Consider the following 15,865-nt stretch of genomic DNA (forward strand, 5'->3'; position numbering starts at 1 on the left):
GATTTGCGGTTTTATCTCAATTAAACCTGTGATCCTGCACCTCCAAGGACTTATCCTGGAGTAGCATTGCTCAACGTATGGCAAGCAGACGGCTGGCATCAGATGTCTTTGAATGCTTGTTAAAAATGTCAGTTCCGGGTCAGGTGCAGAGGCTCACACCTGTAATCCCAGCACTTTGGGAGGCAGAGGTGGGTGGATCACTTGAGGTCAGGGGTTCGAGACCAGCCTGGCCAACATGGTGAAACCCCATCTTTACTAAAAATACAAAAATTAGCTGGGTCTGGTGGTGGGCGCCCATGGTCCCGGCTACTCAGGAGACTGAGGCAGGAGAATCACTTGAACCCAGGACACAGATTCCAGTGAGCCGAGATCATGCCACTGCACTCCAGCCTGGGTGGCAGAATGAGCAGAGTGAGACTCTGTCTAAAAAAAAAAAAAAAAGAAAGAAAGCCAGTTCCCCAGCCCTGCCTCACACCAAGGAGGGAGACTCCCCAGAAGATTAGCCAGGGAATCTACATTTTACAGTAGGGTGATTCTTCTTTAGAACCGCTGCCCTTGATCCTTTTGTACTTGGTAAACCTGATGGTTGGGTTTTTATGCTCACATATGAGATGTGCTTGTCTCAAACCTTGTTACAACACATTACCCTTCCCACTTAAAAGGTTAGAAAAATAGAACCTTTGCCCTTGATCATTTAAATATTTTATTACGTTCTGTCCTACAGCTCATGATGATCTCAGACAGGTTGAACAGGAGTCGTCATCCAACCCCTCAAGATATAGATGAAGAAATCTGAGCCCTGACTGGGAAAGGGGTTTACTTGAGATTTAAAAATGTCCATTGAGTCATGTGTACCCCATCTTTGAACCCATGAATGATTTGGCTCCTGCTTACCTTTCTTTTTTTGAGATGGAGTCTTGCTCTGTTGCCCAGGCTGGAGTGCAATGCACCATCTCAGCTCACTGCAACCTCTGCTTCCTGGGTTCAAGTGATTCTCCTGCCTCAGCCTCCTGAGTAGCTGGTAGTACAGGTGCCCATCACCATGCCTGGCTAATTTTTTTGTATTTTTAGTAGAGACGAAGTTTTGCCACATTGGCCAGGCTGGTCTCAAACTCCTGACCTCAGGTGATCCACCCGCCTCAGCCTCCTAAAGGGCTGGGATTACAGGCATGAGCCACTGCACCAGGCCTTTGTTTCCCTCACCCCTACTACTCCCTCCCTCCCTCCCTTCCTTCCTTACTCTTTCCTGTCTTCTCTTTTTCTTCCTTTTAAATTCTAATATTCTCATCAAAGTTGTAGATGCATATGATTTAAAGAGTCAAGTAGGTCTACAAATCTCTCACCAACAACTGCCTCCTGCTCCACTTCTGTGCTTTCCCTGTCATGAAAGACAATAACTTTCACTACTTTCCTTGATAATCTAAACCGCTACATCTCAAAATAGCATGCATGCATTGTTTATGTAATGATTTTTCAGCTTTAGGCAAATATTGGCTTCCCCCTATGGAAGATAGGATTTTGTTTTTTAGATGGAGTTTCGCTCTTGTTACCCAGGCTAGAGTGCGATGGTACAATCTTGGCTCACCGCAACCTCCGTCTCCTAGGTTCAAGCGATTCTCCAGCTTCAGCCTCCTGAGTAGCTGGGATAACAGGCACGCACCACCACACCTGGCTAATTTTTGTATTTTTAGTAGAGACGGGGTTTCACCATGTTGGTCAGGCTGATCTTGAACTCCTGACCTTGTGATCCACCCACCTCGGCCTCCCAAAGTGTTGGGATTACAGACGTGAGCCACTGTGCCTGGCCTGGAAGATAGGATTTCATTTTCTTTCCTAGTCTTGCTCCCATTTGCAAACCTTTCTCACCTCCCATCCTTCTAATACAGTTTCGTTAGGACTGAGCAAACCGACACTCAGTGTTTACATGATTTTGGTTATAGATGTGCTATTCATGGGGGACATTTATAGTATACTGTAATTATTTTTTTCTTCCTTACAAAACTTTTTGTTGTTTCTCTAGATAATAATGATTATATTATTGGTCTAGTTTTCTATATATTTTTCATTAGTTTAATCCGAAACGTCACCACTTGTTCAGATTGCCTCTCTATCAGTTCGGGCACATCCATTTCTCAATCGGTTCCACTTTGTGAGGGAGTCTCTCCAGTGTGTGCTCTTGGCTTCTTTCCTGTTCCTCCTGAGCTCTTGCCTCACCACCATCCTTCACCTTCATTTTACCTCTCTGCTGTGCTGGAGCTTTTGTTTCCTGGATCTCATGTTGTGTTGTTTCCTGGCTTATTTCATGGGCTAGTAAGAAAGGGTACGTGGGAGGGAGGAGAAGTTTTTAAGACTTTGCATGTCTGGAAATGCCTATAATCTTTATATACACTTGAATAATAATTCGGAAATTTTTTTTTTTTTTTTTGGTTCAGAATTTTGAAAGCACTGCTCCACTGGCAGCAGCTATAAAGAAGCCTAAAGTCATTTGCATTCCTAATTCTTTTCATATGATGTGATATTTTCTCCAGAAGCTTTTAGGAGCCTCTCTTTGGCCCAGCTTCCATAATTTCACAATGATGTGCCAAGGTGTAGTCTATTTTTATTAACTGTGCAGTGCTCTCAGTAGGTCCTTTCAGTCTTGAAATTCATGACCCTCAGTGTTGGGAAGATGTTTTGTATTATTTCATTGATTATTTCCTTCTTTTGATTTTATCAGTGTCTCTTTTTTGAACTTCTATACTTTTAGATGTTGGATCTCCCAAACTGGCTCTCCAGTTCCCATTCTCAGTTTCATTTATTCTCCATTTTATTTTATTTCCAATTTTCTATCACTTTTCCTTTTGTTCTGTTTTCTAGTAGATTTTCTCAACTTTCTCCTCTAGTCCTATTATTATTCCTCCTATCATATTTTTTTCACAGATGACATCTTGCTATGTTGCCTATGCTGGCCTTGAACTGCTAGACTCAAGTGACCTTCCTACCTCAGCCTCCTGAGTAGCTGGGAATATAGACATGGGGCACCATACCCAGTTTGTGTATATTTGTTTTATTAGTAATCTGTTTGTATTTCATGGTTGCAATATTTGATCTTCTCTGAGGATATTAGTGATAAGGTATTTTGGATTTTTGTTTGTTTCTTTTTTTTTGTTTTTGTTTTTGTTTTAAGATGGAATCTCTCTCTGTCACCCAGGCTAGAGTGCAGTGGCACGATTTTGGCTCACTGCAACCTCTGCGCTATCCCGGCCCGCGGGATAGTCAGAGCAGGCCCTGGAGGAGGGGGTGGGAATTTGGGGAACAAGAGACACGAGAAATGGAGACAAGACAGTGCTCTGATCAAGTCTCGTTTAATGGAGGTAATGCACTGCCTTATATACACTTGGAAGGGAAGGGGTTGGGCTAAGGCGGAAATGATCTCATTGCCGAAGGCGTGGCCAGGTTAGTTTCGGTTTCTCCGGTCGGTCGTCATGTTGTGCTTGCGCTATTAAGTAACAATTTTCCCGGGCGCGGGAAAAGTGAGTGAAGAAGAAGCAGGAAGAGCGCCATCTTTAACGAGGTATTAGTACAGGGGAAAAAAGGCAAAGATAGGGAGGAGGTAGAAGGTGGAAATGAATAGAGCTCAGGCGTTTTAATCGTTAATTATTATTCGCTATGGCCGGGGCGTACAGCTCCGGACAGGTCCCCCTTTTTATATTTTTATGATGAGAAAACCCCTCGGGAACTGCGCCTGTCTTAGGTTGGGTCAACTCACCCCCACCTTCTAGGCCCGTCATGGGATAAGGCAGCAGCAAGGGCGGCCCTCCTGTCTTAGGCTCCGATGGAGATAGTGTCCTCTTACCCGTCATTGACTGTCCAGTTCAGCACACAGGGGAGGTGGTCTTATTAAGGTAAATAAGACTCACCATTTTCAGTCATCTCAAGGCGATGATAATGAACCTGTATAGGTTTGGCCTGGAAGGCCTCGATTTGTTGTCTGACAAATGCCATAAGCTTATTAAAGATTATAGGCCCGAGAGTGAGGAAGAGTAGAAGAGTGAGTAAAGGACCAAGAAATGGCAGGAGATAGGGGAGAAGTCCATCAAGTCCAGTCCATAGTGGATTGGCGGCCAGGCCTTTTCTGCGCTTTTCTAGTTCTTCTTGCAAAGTTTTTATCTTATCTCTGACGATTCCGGATTTGTTGGCGTAAAAACAGCACTTTTCCTGTAAAGCCAAACATATCCCTCCCTGTTCTGCCGTTAACAAATCTAGACCTCTTCTATTCTGGAGAACTACTTCAGCTAACGAGTCTACTTGGTCTTGTAAATCTTGTATGGTACTGGATAAGGTCTGTACATCTGAAATTAATTGATTGGATAATTTAGTATATTGGGTTAGTGAGACTCCTAGGCCTGTGGCTCCTGTAGTAAAAGCAGTGGTGATTCCTAGTCCAGCCAACAAGGGAATAATTTGTATGGCTCGTTTCGGTCTATAAATAAAATGTTCAATAGCGGGGATGGGGATAGGTTCATCTCCAGGGATGATATCAATGTCGGGGAGAAGAGTGGCCAGAACACAAAGCCCTGTCCAATTTGTAGGTAGATAAGTATATGCCATGTTGTTTCCACAGACGAAAACCGAGCCATTTATAGCACACAAAGGGTTGGTGGCATTGATTATGGAAGTACAGTTGCCAAACACAACATAGCCTAAATCAATTTCTTTAGTGTTATTATATGATGGTGAAAAGAGGCAAGAGGAATTAGAAAACATCATCGGTTGAACTAAGGGGGGGGTAATAGGACAGGAATTATTTACTAAGGATTCATTTGAGTAATTGACATAGGGCAATGAAAGGTTAGGTATGGCTAGAGGAATAGGGGGGCCCATTTTAAGACAAAGCCAACAATCGTGGGCCAGGCTTGTATTGGACATTTGAAGTAAATTGTAAGTAGCATTGAGGATATCAAAGGTTTGGGCATCGAGCCTAAAATTATCTCTAAGCTCAGGCAGGGCTAAAGGGTGATATTGAAGTTCAGGATATTGAGCTTTATGAATTTCTTCTAATTTTTTCTGGACGGTTTTAATTCTTGCAGTATCTAATGGGCCTCCTCCATCAGAAATGTGAATGGGGGCGGTAGTGCTCCAACAAACAGGCTTTCCTTTTTGGCCGTTACAAGGAGATTATACAAGTTTATTAGTGGATCCTAATACTTGTACGTCATTGATGCCTCCAGTTTGTGTTTTTAGTAACGTGGCCGTATAATATGTTCTATTGCCTGGTTTGCATTGTTGATAGGAGGTATAACAGGAACTATGTACAGAAGATTGGAAAGAGCTACAAGGGCATTCTAGGAGCGGCCCGCTAGGTGAGGTATCTCTTGGGGTAGACTTACATTTCCATAACTGGTTTGGCATTAGGTAAGCTGTCTTGCCCGTGCAGGTCACCTGGGTGATTCTATCTGACGGAGGTTCAGATATTTGTCCCCCTCTGCAGTCACAAGGCTGGCCGTATTGTTTTCGTAATAATTCTTTTGCCTTACGAGGGTCACCAAAACCTGCATAGACTGTCACTATGTTATATAGAGCAATTATTCTCCAAAGGAATTTCATGTTAGGCTTCATTTTCTGAAAAACAAGAAGGAAAGAATTTCTCAGGGAGATTTATCTTCCCTGGACTGACAATGGTTATGATTTATTTGTCTTACCAATCTTTCAGGCAGCCATCTGGCTGCATCATTTTTTTTGTGAGAAGATGCACACTGAGCCTCTTCCCCAAATTAAAACTGGATCGGGGCCATGCCATGAACTATCAAGTGGATCTTTCCATTTTACCATTGCAAACTGTTTTTGAGATTCAGGATGCCAGAAACGGTCGGCAGCCGATTTTCCATGACTGTCCAAATTTAAAAAATTAAGGATAAACAGGGCATGATTGAGTATGTTTCTGGGGGTACCCTTCACGGGGTACCAGCTCCCCCCTTTTAATTTTGTGATAATAGTTTTTAATGACAGATGAGCTTTTTCTACTATACCTTGTCCTTGGGGATTATAGGGAATGCCTGTGGTATGTTTAATTTGTAGGGTATTACAAAATTGTAAGAAGGTTTTGGCTATATAACTGGGGCCATTATCTGTTTTGATTTGTTTGGGTATTCCTAAGATGGAAAAGCAGTGTAATAAATGAGCTATGACATGTTTGGTGGCCTTTCCTGTTTGGAGAGTTGCACTGATGAATCCACTATAGGTGTCTATGCATACATGGATATATTTTAGTTGACCGAATTCTAAGTGGTGAGTAACGTCCATTTGCCAAATTTCGTTGGGGATGAGTCCTCGGGGGTTAACTCCTAGATGGGGAACAGGTAAATACGTTATGCAGTTGGCGCATTGTTTAACTATTTGTTGAGCTTGTTCTCTGGTAAGTTTAAACATAAGTCTTAAGGTTTGGGCGTTTAAATAATGTAAGGCATGTGCTTTTTGCGCTTGTTGCAAATTGTCTGTAGTGACTGTGGCTATGGTTTTTGTTGCCGTGTCAGCTGTTGCGTTACCTTGTGTTAAAGGTCCCGGTAATCCTGAATGTGCTCTAATATGCCCAAGGAAAAAGGGAGTAGTCCTTTTTCGGATAAGTTGTTGACATTGTAAAAATAGGTTAGCTGTGTCTGAAATATGTTTAATTTGAGACACGGTCTCTAAGAGGGGTATTGAATGAGCCAGGTAGGCGCTGTCTGTATAAATGTTAAGTGGCTGACAAGGAAAAGCTGATAGTGCTGCAATTATAGCTTGCAATTCGACCAGCTGAGCTGATGTATAAGTGGTCTGGAATTTAACGACTACATTATTGTAAGTATAAGCGGCAAGTCCTGTGGAAGATCCATCAGTGAAAATTAGTAATGCGTCATTGAGAGGTTCTTTACTCGTAATATGGGGAAATACAAACGCATTAAGTTTGCAAAATTGAGTAAGTTTGTTAGGTGGGTAATGGTTGTCAATCGCGCCAGTATAAGAAGCGCAAGCAATTGGCCAGGCTTCCGTATTTTGTAACAGCCAATGGATGCGTGATTGAGTGTAGGGCTGTATAATGGTAGAGGGTTCTATTCCAAAGTATTTTCTACTGTTTTCTCTTCCCAAGATAATTAGATCAGCTATGGCATCATAATAAGGCAACAAAACCTTTTTAGGGGAGGAGGGCAGGTGTACCCACATAATGGGATTGTTCTGCCAAAATAGGCCAGTAGGGGTTATTGTTGTGTTAAAAATAAGGAATATTAATGGCTGAGAATAATCAACACTGGTAACAAATTGTGTTGCAATGGCATGTTCTACCTGTTGGAGTGTTATTAATGCTTCTTTAGTAATGGACCTGGGGGATTTTGGATTAGAGTCTCCTTTTAATATATCGAAAAGAGGTTTTAACTCTCCTGTGGTGAGCTTTAAGTACGGTCGAAGCCAATTTATGTCTCCCAGTAATTTTTGGAAATCATTTAAAGTTTTTAAATGATCACGACGTATAACGGCCTTTTGATTAATGATTTTGGGTCCATTAATTTGGAAACCAAGATAAGTGTATGGATCTTGTAATTGTACTTTTTCTGGGGCTATTTGTAGTCCGGCTGCTGTTAACTCTTGTTTGAGTTGGGCGAAGCACTGTAAGACTTGTTCGCCAATTTCTCCTGCTATTAAAATATCATCCATATAATGTATAATATACATTTGTGCCCATGTTTTTCTGACTGGCTCTATAGCGGCAGCTACATATTTTTGACACAAGGTAGGACTATTGGCCATACCCTGAGGTAAGACTTTCCATTGATAGCGCTTCATTGGTTGTTTAAAATTTGTAGATGGAAGGCTAAAGGCAAATCTTTTCTGGTCAGCAGGGTGAAGGGGAATTGTAAAAAAGCAATCTTTAAGGTCAATAATGATTTTAAAATATTTTTGAGGAATCGCAACCGGTGAAGGCAATCCTGGTTTTAAGGCACCCATAAGGATCATAGTGATATTTACTGCTCTTAAATCTTGTAAGAGTCTCCATTTACCAGACTTCTTTTTAATAACAAAAATAGGTGTATTCCAAGGGGAATTACTTTCCTCAATATGTCCTGCTGCTAGTTGTTCCTGCACTAACTGTTGGGCAGCACTTAGTTTATCATTGAGTAAAGGCCACTGATCAACCCAAATGGGCTCATCTGACTTCCAAGTAATGGGGTCAGCGCACCTTTGGGGTGCAGGTATGTCAGTGGCCTGAGCTAAAAATTTCCAAACCCCTTTTTATCAAGTTGTCCTGAAACCAGTATAGGCTGTGGGATACTGTTCTCTCCTTTTCCAAGACCTTTACCAGGGGTGTATCCTTGAGTTAACATTTGTGCAGTAACTATATCATTTGGACTACACATTATAATTTTTATTTGAGAGAGCAGATCTCGCCCCCAAAGGTTAACAGGTAGGTAAGGGATGACAAATGGCTTAATGAGGCCTGAATTGTTTTCTTTATCTGTCCATGTTAGGTATTTAGAACTTTGTTTAGGATTACTGCTTTGTCCAATTCCTCTCAAGTGAGTTAAAGTTTCTGTAGTAGGCCAATGAGAGGGCCAATCTTCCTGTTTAATGATCGTTACATCAGCCCCTGTGTCTATTAGTCCAGTGAATGCCTTCCCGTCTAACCATAAGGTTAGAGAGGGTTTTTGGTTTGTAATTGGTTGCACCCAATATATATCTGATGATCCGAAACCTTTTCTATTTCTATTAGAGTATTGGATATTATTATCTGTTTTAACCAAAGGTAGCAGGAGTAACTGAGCTATTCTAACTCCTTGAGGGACAGTAATAATACTATCAATAGCTCTGGCCATAATTTTAATTTCTCCTTCATAATCATTATCAATAACTCCAGGGAGGACTTGTAAGCCTCTCATGGTGACACTACTTCTTCCTAAAAGTAGCCCAAAAGTGTTAGGTGGTAAGGGTCCATATATTCCGGTATTTAAGGTTTGCGGTCCCATTTCAGGTGTTAATATTGTGTGGGAGGTGGAACTGAGGTCCAATCCTGCACTTCCTGGGGTTGCTCTACTAAGTTTTGAAATGGATTGCTGTTGCTGGCTGGAACAAAGCTGACTGCCCCATATGCTTGTTTCGGGGCCTGAGGCTGGCCCCTCATCCCGTTTCCCTGCCTGGGGGGTAAAGGATTTCCTTGACTGTCAGTTTTAGATTTACATTCGTTTGCCCAGTGCCTTCCTCTTTTACACCTTGGGCAAAGGCCTGGGATTTTTGCTTCTGGACTCTTATTTTGGTTTTCACAGCAATCTTTTGCAAAGTGTCCCCTTTTACCGCATCTAAAACATTCCCCTTTATCTTTACCTTTGTTAATGAGGAAGTCTCTTACTGTTTGGCCGCTAAAAGCGGCGGCCATTGCTAGGCCTTGTTGATATGAGGGCCCAATATCTGAACAAAGGCGAATGTATCCTGTTAAATCTGTTTTCTTTCGATAAGGTCTGATTGCCGCTTGGCAGGCGGGGTTAGCATTTTCATAAGCTAACTGTTTAACATAATCTACACCCGTTTCTGCATTTCCAAAGATTCTACCTGCCGTGGTCATAAGTCTATGCACAAAGTCTGAAAATGGCTCATCGGGTCCTTGTTTAACCGCTGTGAGCGAGGCCCCTGGATCTCCTTTAACGGGAAGTTTTCTCCAGGCTTTTGTAGCAGCAGCCTGGATTTGTGAGAACAGTCCAGGGTCATATTACATTTGGGCCTGAGTGTCTTTTACAAAATCAAAAAATTTAAACAAATCATTACCTTTAACCTTTACTCCTCGTATCTTTAAAGCCTCTTTTAATTGGCCTACATATATTTGATGTTGGCTTAATTCTTGTCCCATTTCGGACACGTCACTTACCTTCGATTCTGACGCGGCAGGTTCCCGCGGTGATCGGAAGAGTTTGACTCCTTTTGTCTTCGTTAGCGGTCGACCGTCCTTTGGCGTCCTCTTCCTCATGGAGTCCCTCGTTTCCAGGTCCCTGTTCGGGCGCCACGTATCCCGGTCCGCGGGATAGTCAGAGCAGGCCCTGGAGGAGGGGGTGGGAATTTGGGGAACAAGAGACACGAGAAATGGAGACAAGACAGTGCTCTGATCAAGTCTCGTTTAATGGAGGTAATGCACTGCCTTATATACACTTGGAAGGGAAGGGGTTGGGCTAAGGCGGAAATGATCTCATTGCCGAAGGCGTGGCCAGGTTAGTTTCGGTTTCTCCGGTCGGTCGTCATGTTGTGCTTGCGCTATTAAGTAACAATTTTCCCGGGCGTGGGAAAAGTGAGTGAAGAAGAAGCAGGAAGAGCGCCATCTTTAACGAGGTATTAGTACAGGGGAAAAAAGGCAAAGATAGGGAGGAGGTAGAAGGTGGAAATGAATAGAGCTCAGGCGTTTTAATCATTAATTATTATTCGCTATGGCCGGGGCGTACAGCTCCGGACACCGCGCCGCTGGTTCAAGCGATTATCTGGCTTCAGCCTCCTGAATAGCTGGGACTACAGGCGTGCGGCACCATGCCCAGCTAATTTTTGTATTCTTAGTAGAGACGGGGTTCACCATGTTGGCCAGGCTGGTCTTGAACTCCTGACCTCGGGTGATCCACCCTCCTCGGCCTTCCAAAGTGCTGGGATTATAGGCGTGAGTCGCTGAGCCCAGCCTGTTAGTTTCTGATATTTGTGGCATGTGCTTATTTTCTATTGCTGCAGAATAAACTACTGTAAACCGTAGTAGCTTAAAACACCAAGAACCACGTATTTGCAGATGATTTTGCAATTTGGGCAGGGCTGCATGTAGTGTCCGCTGGAGTCCTTCCTGCAACTACATTTGCCTGGGAGATAGGCTGGCTCTGGAATATCCAAGAATAGTTCCACTCACATGTCCAGAATGGCTGGGGGCCGGCTGGGTCTTTCTCCACGTGGACACTCATCATTTAATAATCCTTCCTGAACTTCGCTACATGGTGCACGGATCCCAGAGGCCTCTTGCAGCCCAGACCAGGAGCTGGCGCAGTGTCACTTTTGATGCATCCCACGGGTCAAAGCAAGTCACAGACCAGCCCAGAGTCCACGTGGGAGGGAAATGGACTCTGGGCTAGTCTGTGATAGACCCTCTTGATAGAAGGAGGAGGAAAGAATCAGTGTACATGTTTAATCTACCACACCACTTTTGTTGTTGTTGTTTTTTTTTTTGGAGACGGAGTCTTGCTCTGTCGCCCGGGCTGGAGTGAGTGGTGCGATCTTGGCTCACTGCAAGCTCCGCCTCCCGGGTTCACGCCATTCTCCTGCCTCAGCCTCCCGAGTAGCTGGGACCACAGGCGCCACCACCTCGCCCGGCTAGTTTTTTGTATTTTTTAGTAGAGACGGGGTTTCACCATGTTAGCCAGGATGGTCTCGATCTCCTGACCTCGTGATCCGCCCGTCTCGGCCTCCCAAAGTGCTGGGATTACAGGCTTGAGCCATTGTTTTGTTTTTGAGACAGGGTCTCTTCTGTCACCCAGGCTGGAGTGCAGTGGCATAATCACAGCTCACTGCAGCCTCAACCTTCCAGGCTCAAGCAATCCTCCTACCTCAGCCTTTTGAGGAGCTGGGACCACAGGCATGTGCCACCATGCCTAGCTAATTTTTAAATTTTTTTTTTTTAGAGACTGGGTCTCCCTACATTGCCCAGGCTAGTTTCGAACTCCTAGGCTAAAGTAATTCTCTTGCCTCAGCTTCCCAAAGTGCTAGGATTACCGGTGTGAGCCACTGCACCTGGACCACAACACCATTAGAAAAAAAAAAAAATTATTGGCTGGGCGCAGTGGCTCACGCCTGTAATCCCAGCACCTTGGGAGGCCAAGGTGGGAGGATCACCTGAGGTCGGGAGTTCAAAACCAGACTAACATGGAGAAACCCTGTCTCTACTAAAAATCCAAAAAATTAGCCGGGTGTGGTAACACATGCCTGTAATCCCAGCTGCTTGGGAGGCTGAGGCAGGAGAATCACTTGAACCTGGGAGGCAGAGGTTGTGGTGAGCCGAGATCGTGCCATTGCACTCCAGCCTGGGCAACAAGAGTAAAACTTCACCTCAAAAAAAAGAAAAAAAAAAATTCTTTTACTGCCATTTGAATGGGGTTTTGGAGGGAGAAAAAGTCAATGTTTGTGCTCAGTCTTCCACTTTTATCCATAATAACCTAGAAGATCAACCTGTTGCTCTTCTCCACCTCTAATTCCCTACCGGTTGCATCCATAGCCCCATTCTAGCGCCTTTTGCTGTTTTCTACAAACTTCTGCTGAAGCAGGGAGTACCTTGGAGGAGGTAAAACTTAAGTCTTCTTAGCTGAATTTTGTGGAGAATCCTAAGATAGGTCTAAGCAGAATGAGATAGGCCTTTGATAAAATGTTTGCATTCATTTTAATTTTGTTTTGCATTATCTTATTTGTTTTTTCAAACTTGTAAAGTTATTATTATTATTATTATTATTTTTTTTTTTGAGACGGAGTCTCGCTTTGTCGCCCAGGCTGGAGTGCAGTGGCCGGATCTCAGCTCACTGCAAGCTCCGCCTCCCGGGTTTACGCCATTCTCCTGCCTCAGCCTCCCGAGTAGCTGGGACTACAGGCGCCCACCACCTCGCCCGGCTAGTTTTTTGTATTTTTTAGTAGAGACGGGGTTTCACCATATTAGCCAGGATGGTCTCGATCTCCTGACCTCGTGATCCACCTGTCTCGGCCTCCCAAAGTGCTGGGATTACAGGCTTGAGCCACCGCGCCCGGCCCAAACTTCTAAAGTTATAAAAAGAAATTGTGGCCAGCCATGGTGGCTCACACCTGTAATCCCAACACTTTGTGGTTTCAAGGCGGGAGATTGAGGCCAGGAGTTTGAGACCAGCCTGGGCAATATAAAAAGCAATGCCTAGGTCCCTCCCCAGATTCCGCGCATTGGACCCAGGTATTATGCATTTTTTTTTCTTTTTTTTTTGAGACAGAGTCTTGCTCAGTCGCCCAGGCTGGAGTGCGGTGGCGTGATCTTGGCTCACTGCAAGCTCCGCCTCCCGGGTTCACGCCATTCTCCTGCCTCAGCCTCCCGAGTAGCTGGGACTACAGGCGCCCGCCTCCACACCCGGCTAGTTTTTTTGTATTTTTAGTAGAGACGGGGTTTCACCATGTTAGCCAGGATGGTCTCGATCTCCTGACCTCGTGATCCGCCCGTCTCGGCCTCCCAAAGTGCTGGGATTACAGGCGTGAGCCACCACGCCCGGCCAGTATTAAGCATTTTTTAAAGCTTTTTGGATATTCCAGTGTGCAGCCACCATTGAGAACTGCTGGCCCTGAAGCGTGTTTATATCTTCTTGGGAACGAGGGAGGAAAGTTGATGCAGGAGGGAGAAGAGCCCATTTCAGAAGTGAAAACCCAAGAAAGTGAAAATGGCAGCCCCAGAGCCCAAGTAAGGATGCTGGCAACAAGTAAGGCTGAAGTTCAAGCAACAGAAAATTCCAACTGAAACTGACTTTCCCAATACAGTTGGTTATCAGTAACTACAGTAGCAAAGGTAGGGTGTGTGACAGACACAATGAATTACCCGCCCTAATGTCATTCTACCTTCTGCCTTCCTCATCAAACCAAAATTTGCTTCAGGGCAGGAAGGTGGCCAGCCCCAGTGCTGAATCATGTTTGGTCTAAGCTGAGGGTGACAATACTGTTCTCTGCCTCCCCAGCCTTGTGGTTACAGCACGACTGCCCCAGAGATGACTAAGGCCCTGACGTCGTTTGGTCTCTTCTTTCTGCCTCCTGTAGTGTTGACTTCAATCTTGGACTCTACCCAGGGCTGCTGTTCTGGAAGTAGTTCCAGAACTCAAGTCCTCATGCCACACCAACCAGGAGAAGAGAGGGAGTTTTTTTCTGGTAGCACCTGAGGAGGAGGGTTGACGCTTCTCTTTTCCAAAACTCTGGCAGGTGGCTGTCCCCTGGGTCATTTTTCATTGATCACTGTGATCCCTGAACTGACCAGTGTGGCCAGGAGCAGGGAATATATGGAAAGGTTTAAGCCAACCATGGTGTATCCTTGGAATTGGGGATGGAGTCGGTCTCATTCAGATCACATGGCTGAGAATAGGAATGGGTAGTTTCATAAAGGAAATCCGAGGGGTTGATACCAGGAAGATGGGGAACAAAGGCTGGGCAGCAAACCACTCTCACAGCAGATGAGGAACACATCTTCCATCATAATAGGCAGGAGGCTGGACAGATGGGTATAGTCACAGAAGGATCTGTGGGCTGGAGGGCAGGGATGGTGTGAGAGCTCCTTCCTGGTCATTTCACTCTGTCAGTAAGACATGGATGAGGTCTTGAATCAGCTAGGAGGGGTCTGGAAACTTCTGGGTCAGGTCTTGTGTGGGGTGCTGGGGATGAAAGGATAAACAGGACAACATCCTTGCTCTCCAGTAGCTACTGATTTGATGGGAAAAACCCACAGCCTGAGGGAATATAATGGAAAGTATGTGATGGCAGCACCCATTCCTCTTATTCAGGTAGCAACATCCCCATTTTCCTGTAAAGAATAACCCCTTCCTCATTCTCAGCCCACATGATTACAGTGGAGCTCACTTCTCTCTCTGGCTCCAGGGGTGGGCACATGATCCAGTTTGGGCAAAATTAGGCAGCACTTGGAAATTATCTGGGGATGGTGGCACATGCCTGTATTCCCAGCTACTTGGAAGGCCTGAGGCAGGAGGATAGTTTGAGCCCAGGAATTTGAGGTTGCAGAGTGAGTGTAACACTCTGTACACTTGCAACAGAGCAAGACCCCATCTTTAAAAACAAACAGACAACAACAAAAAATCAGCCCTGGGATTTTTTGTTTGTTTGTTTTAGTTGCTAAGATTATAGTATGTATGCAAGCCTTGAAATGGTTGCTGGCTATTTCTGTGACCATTTCAGGAGAGCCCCCCTGAGAATGAAGACAACACAGAGGAAAGCACAGCTGAGTAGCATGTAGAGATACGGTGCGTGAGCTCCTGGATGCACCCATACCTGAAGCAAGACCTATTCTTGGTCTCTTTTGTTTGGTTACATGAAGCAAATGTTTCCTTTATAAGAAAATTGAAACCCTTCAGATCAGAAGCATCCTGATGAATACAGAGGTCTCTCAAACCTGTGTATTTGATTCCTGAACCGAGAGCATCACATGTCTCTGTCTTATCTGTTCTATTCCTCCTCACACCTTTCGTGTCCTGCATCCCTGTCACTCATCCCACCTAAGGGGTCCCTTAGATAATCATTCTTGTCATGTATTCATTCAGCAAGTATGCCTTATGAGTGTCTACAGGGGTGGCAATGAGCTGTGTGCTGTATGTATGGCATGGTCAGTGAATATACATGGTGAGCACTCAGCCCCTCCCCAATCCATGCCCATGGCAGACATTGTTAATCAACCCATGAATTCTTTTTGAACCTGAAAGTGGCCTCAGATTCTTTGTCATCATAGCACTCTAGACAGGCACAACCAACTGGTTGAAGTTGACATAGAAGATGGAACCTAGCTTCATCCTCTTTCTCCTTGATGGCTGCCCCTCCTCTCTGGCTCTGCCCAGTGAGTGCCCACTCTCCTACCTGCTCATGAGAGGAGTGGCAGAGGAGCATGCTGGATCTTCATTCCCTTTGGAAGAGATTGAGAATTTGGCTGCTTCTAGTAAATGAGGAGGATTCTGTTCTGCTCTCCATGAATGTCACTGTCCCTGGCAATAAAGTGTGCATTAGTAGAGTCTGTGGGATTGTTGCACCTGGTTTGGGCATGTCCTTTGATAAAGGATTCCTTTGTTATAGGGTCCTAAAAGACAGCCTCTTTCAACATACCCGTTGGGGACTGGGCCAGTTGTAGAGAGGTGTG

General features: G+C 44.7%; 2 protein-coding genes and 1 pseudogene across 2 annotated transcripts in view; 2 read left to right on the plus strand and 1 right to left on the minus strand.

The window, feature by feature from the left end:
- The window catches only part of RANGRF (RAN guanine nucleotide release factor), a 267,398-nt gene that overhangs the window by 239,836 nt on the left and 11,697 nt on the right, over positions 1-15,865 (minus strand). The gene's annotated exons all lie outside the window — the stretch shown is intronic.
- Positions 1-15,865, plus strand: part of NAA38 (N-alpha-acetyltransferase 38, NatC auxiliary subunit) — a 226,289-nt gene that overhangs the window by 41,079 nt on the left and 169,345 nt on the right. The gene's annotated exons all lie outside the window — the stretch shown is intronic.
- LOC126940074 (uncharacterized) lies at positions 559-656 on the plus strand (annotated as a pseudogene).

Source organism: Macaca thibetana, chromosome 16 (assembly GCF_024542745.1).
Source record: "Macaca thibetana thibetana isolate TM-01 chromosome 16, ASM2454274v1, whole genome shotgun sequence".
In the NCBI taxonomy this organism is placed as follows: domain Eukaryota; kingdom Metazoa; phylum Chordata; class Mammalia; order Primates; family Cercopithecidae; genus Macaca; species Macaca thibetana.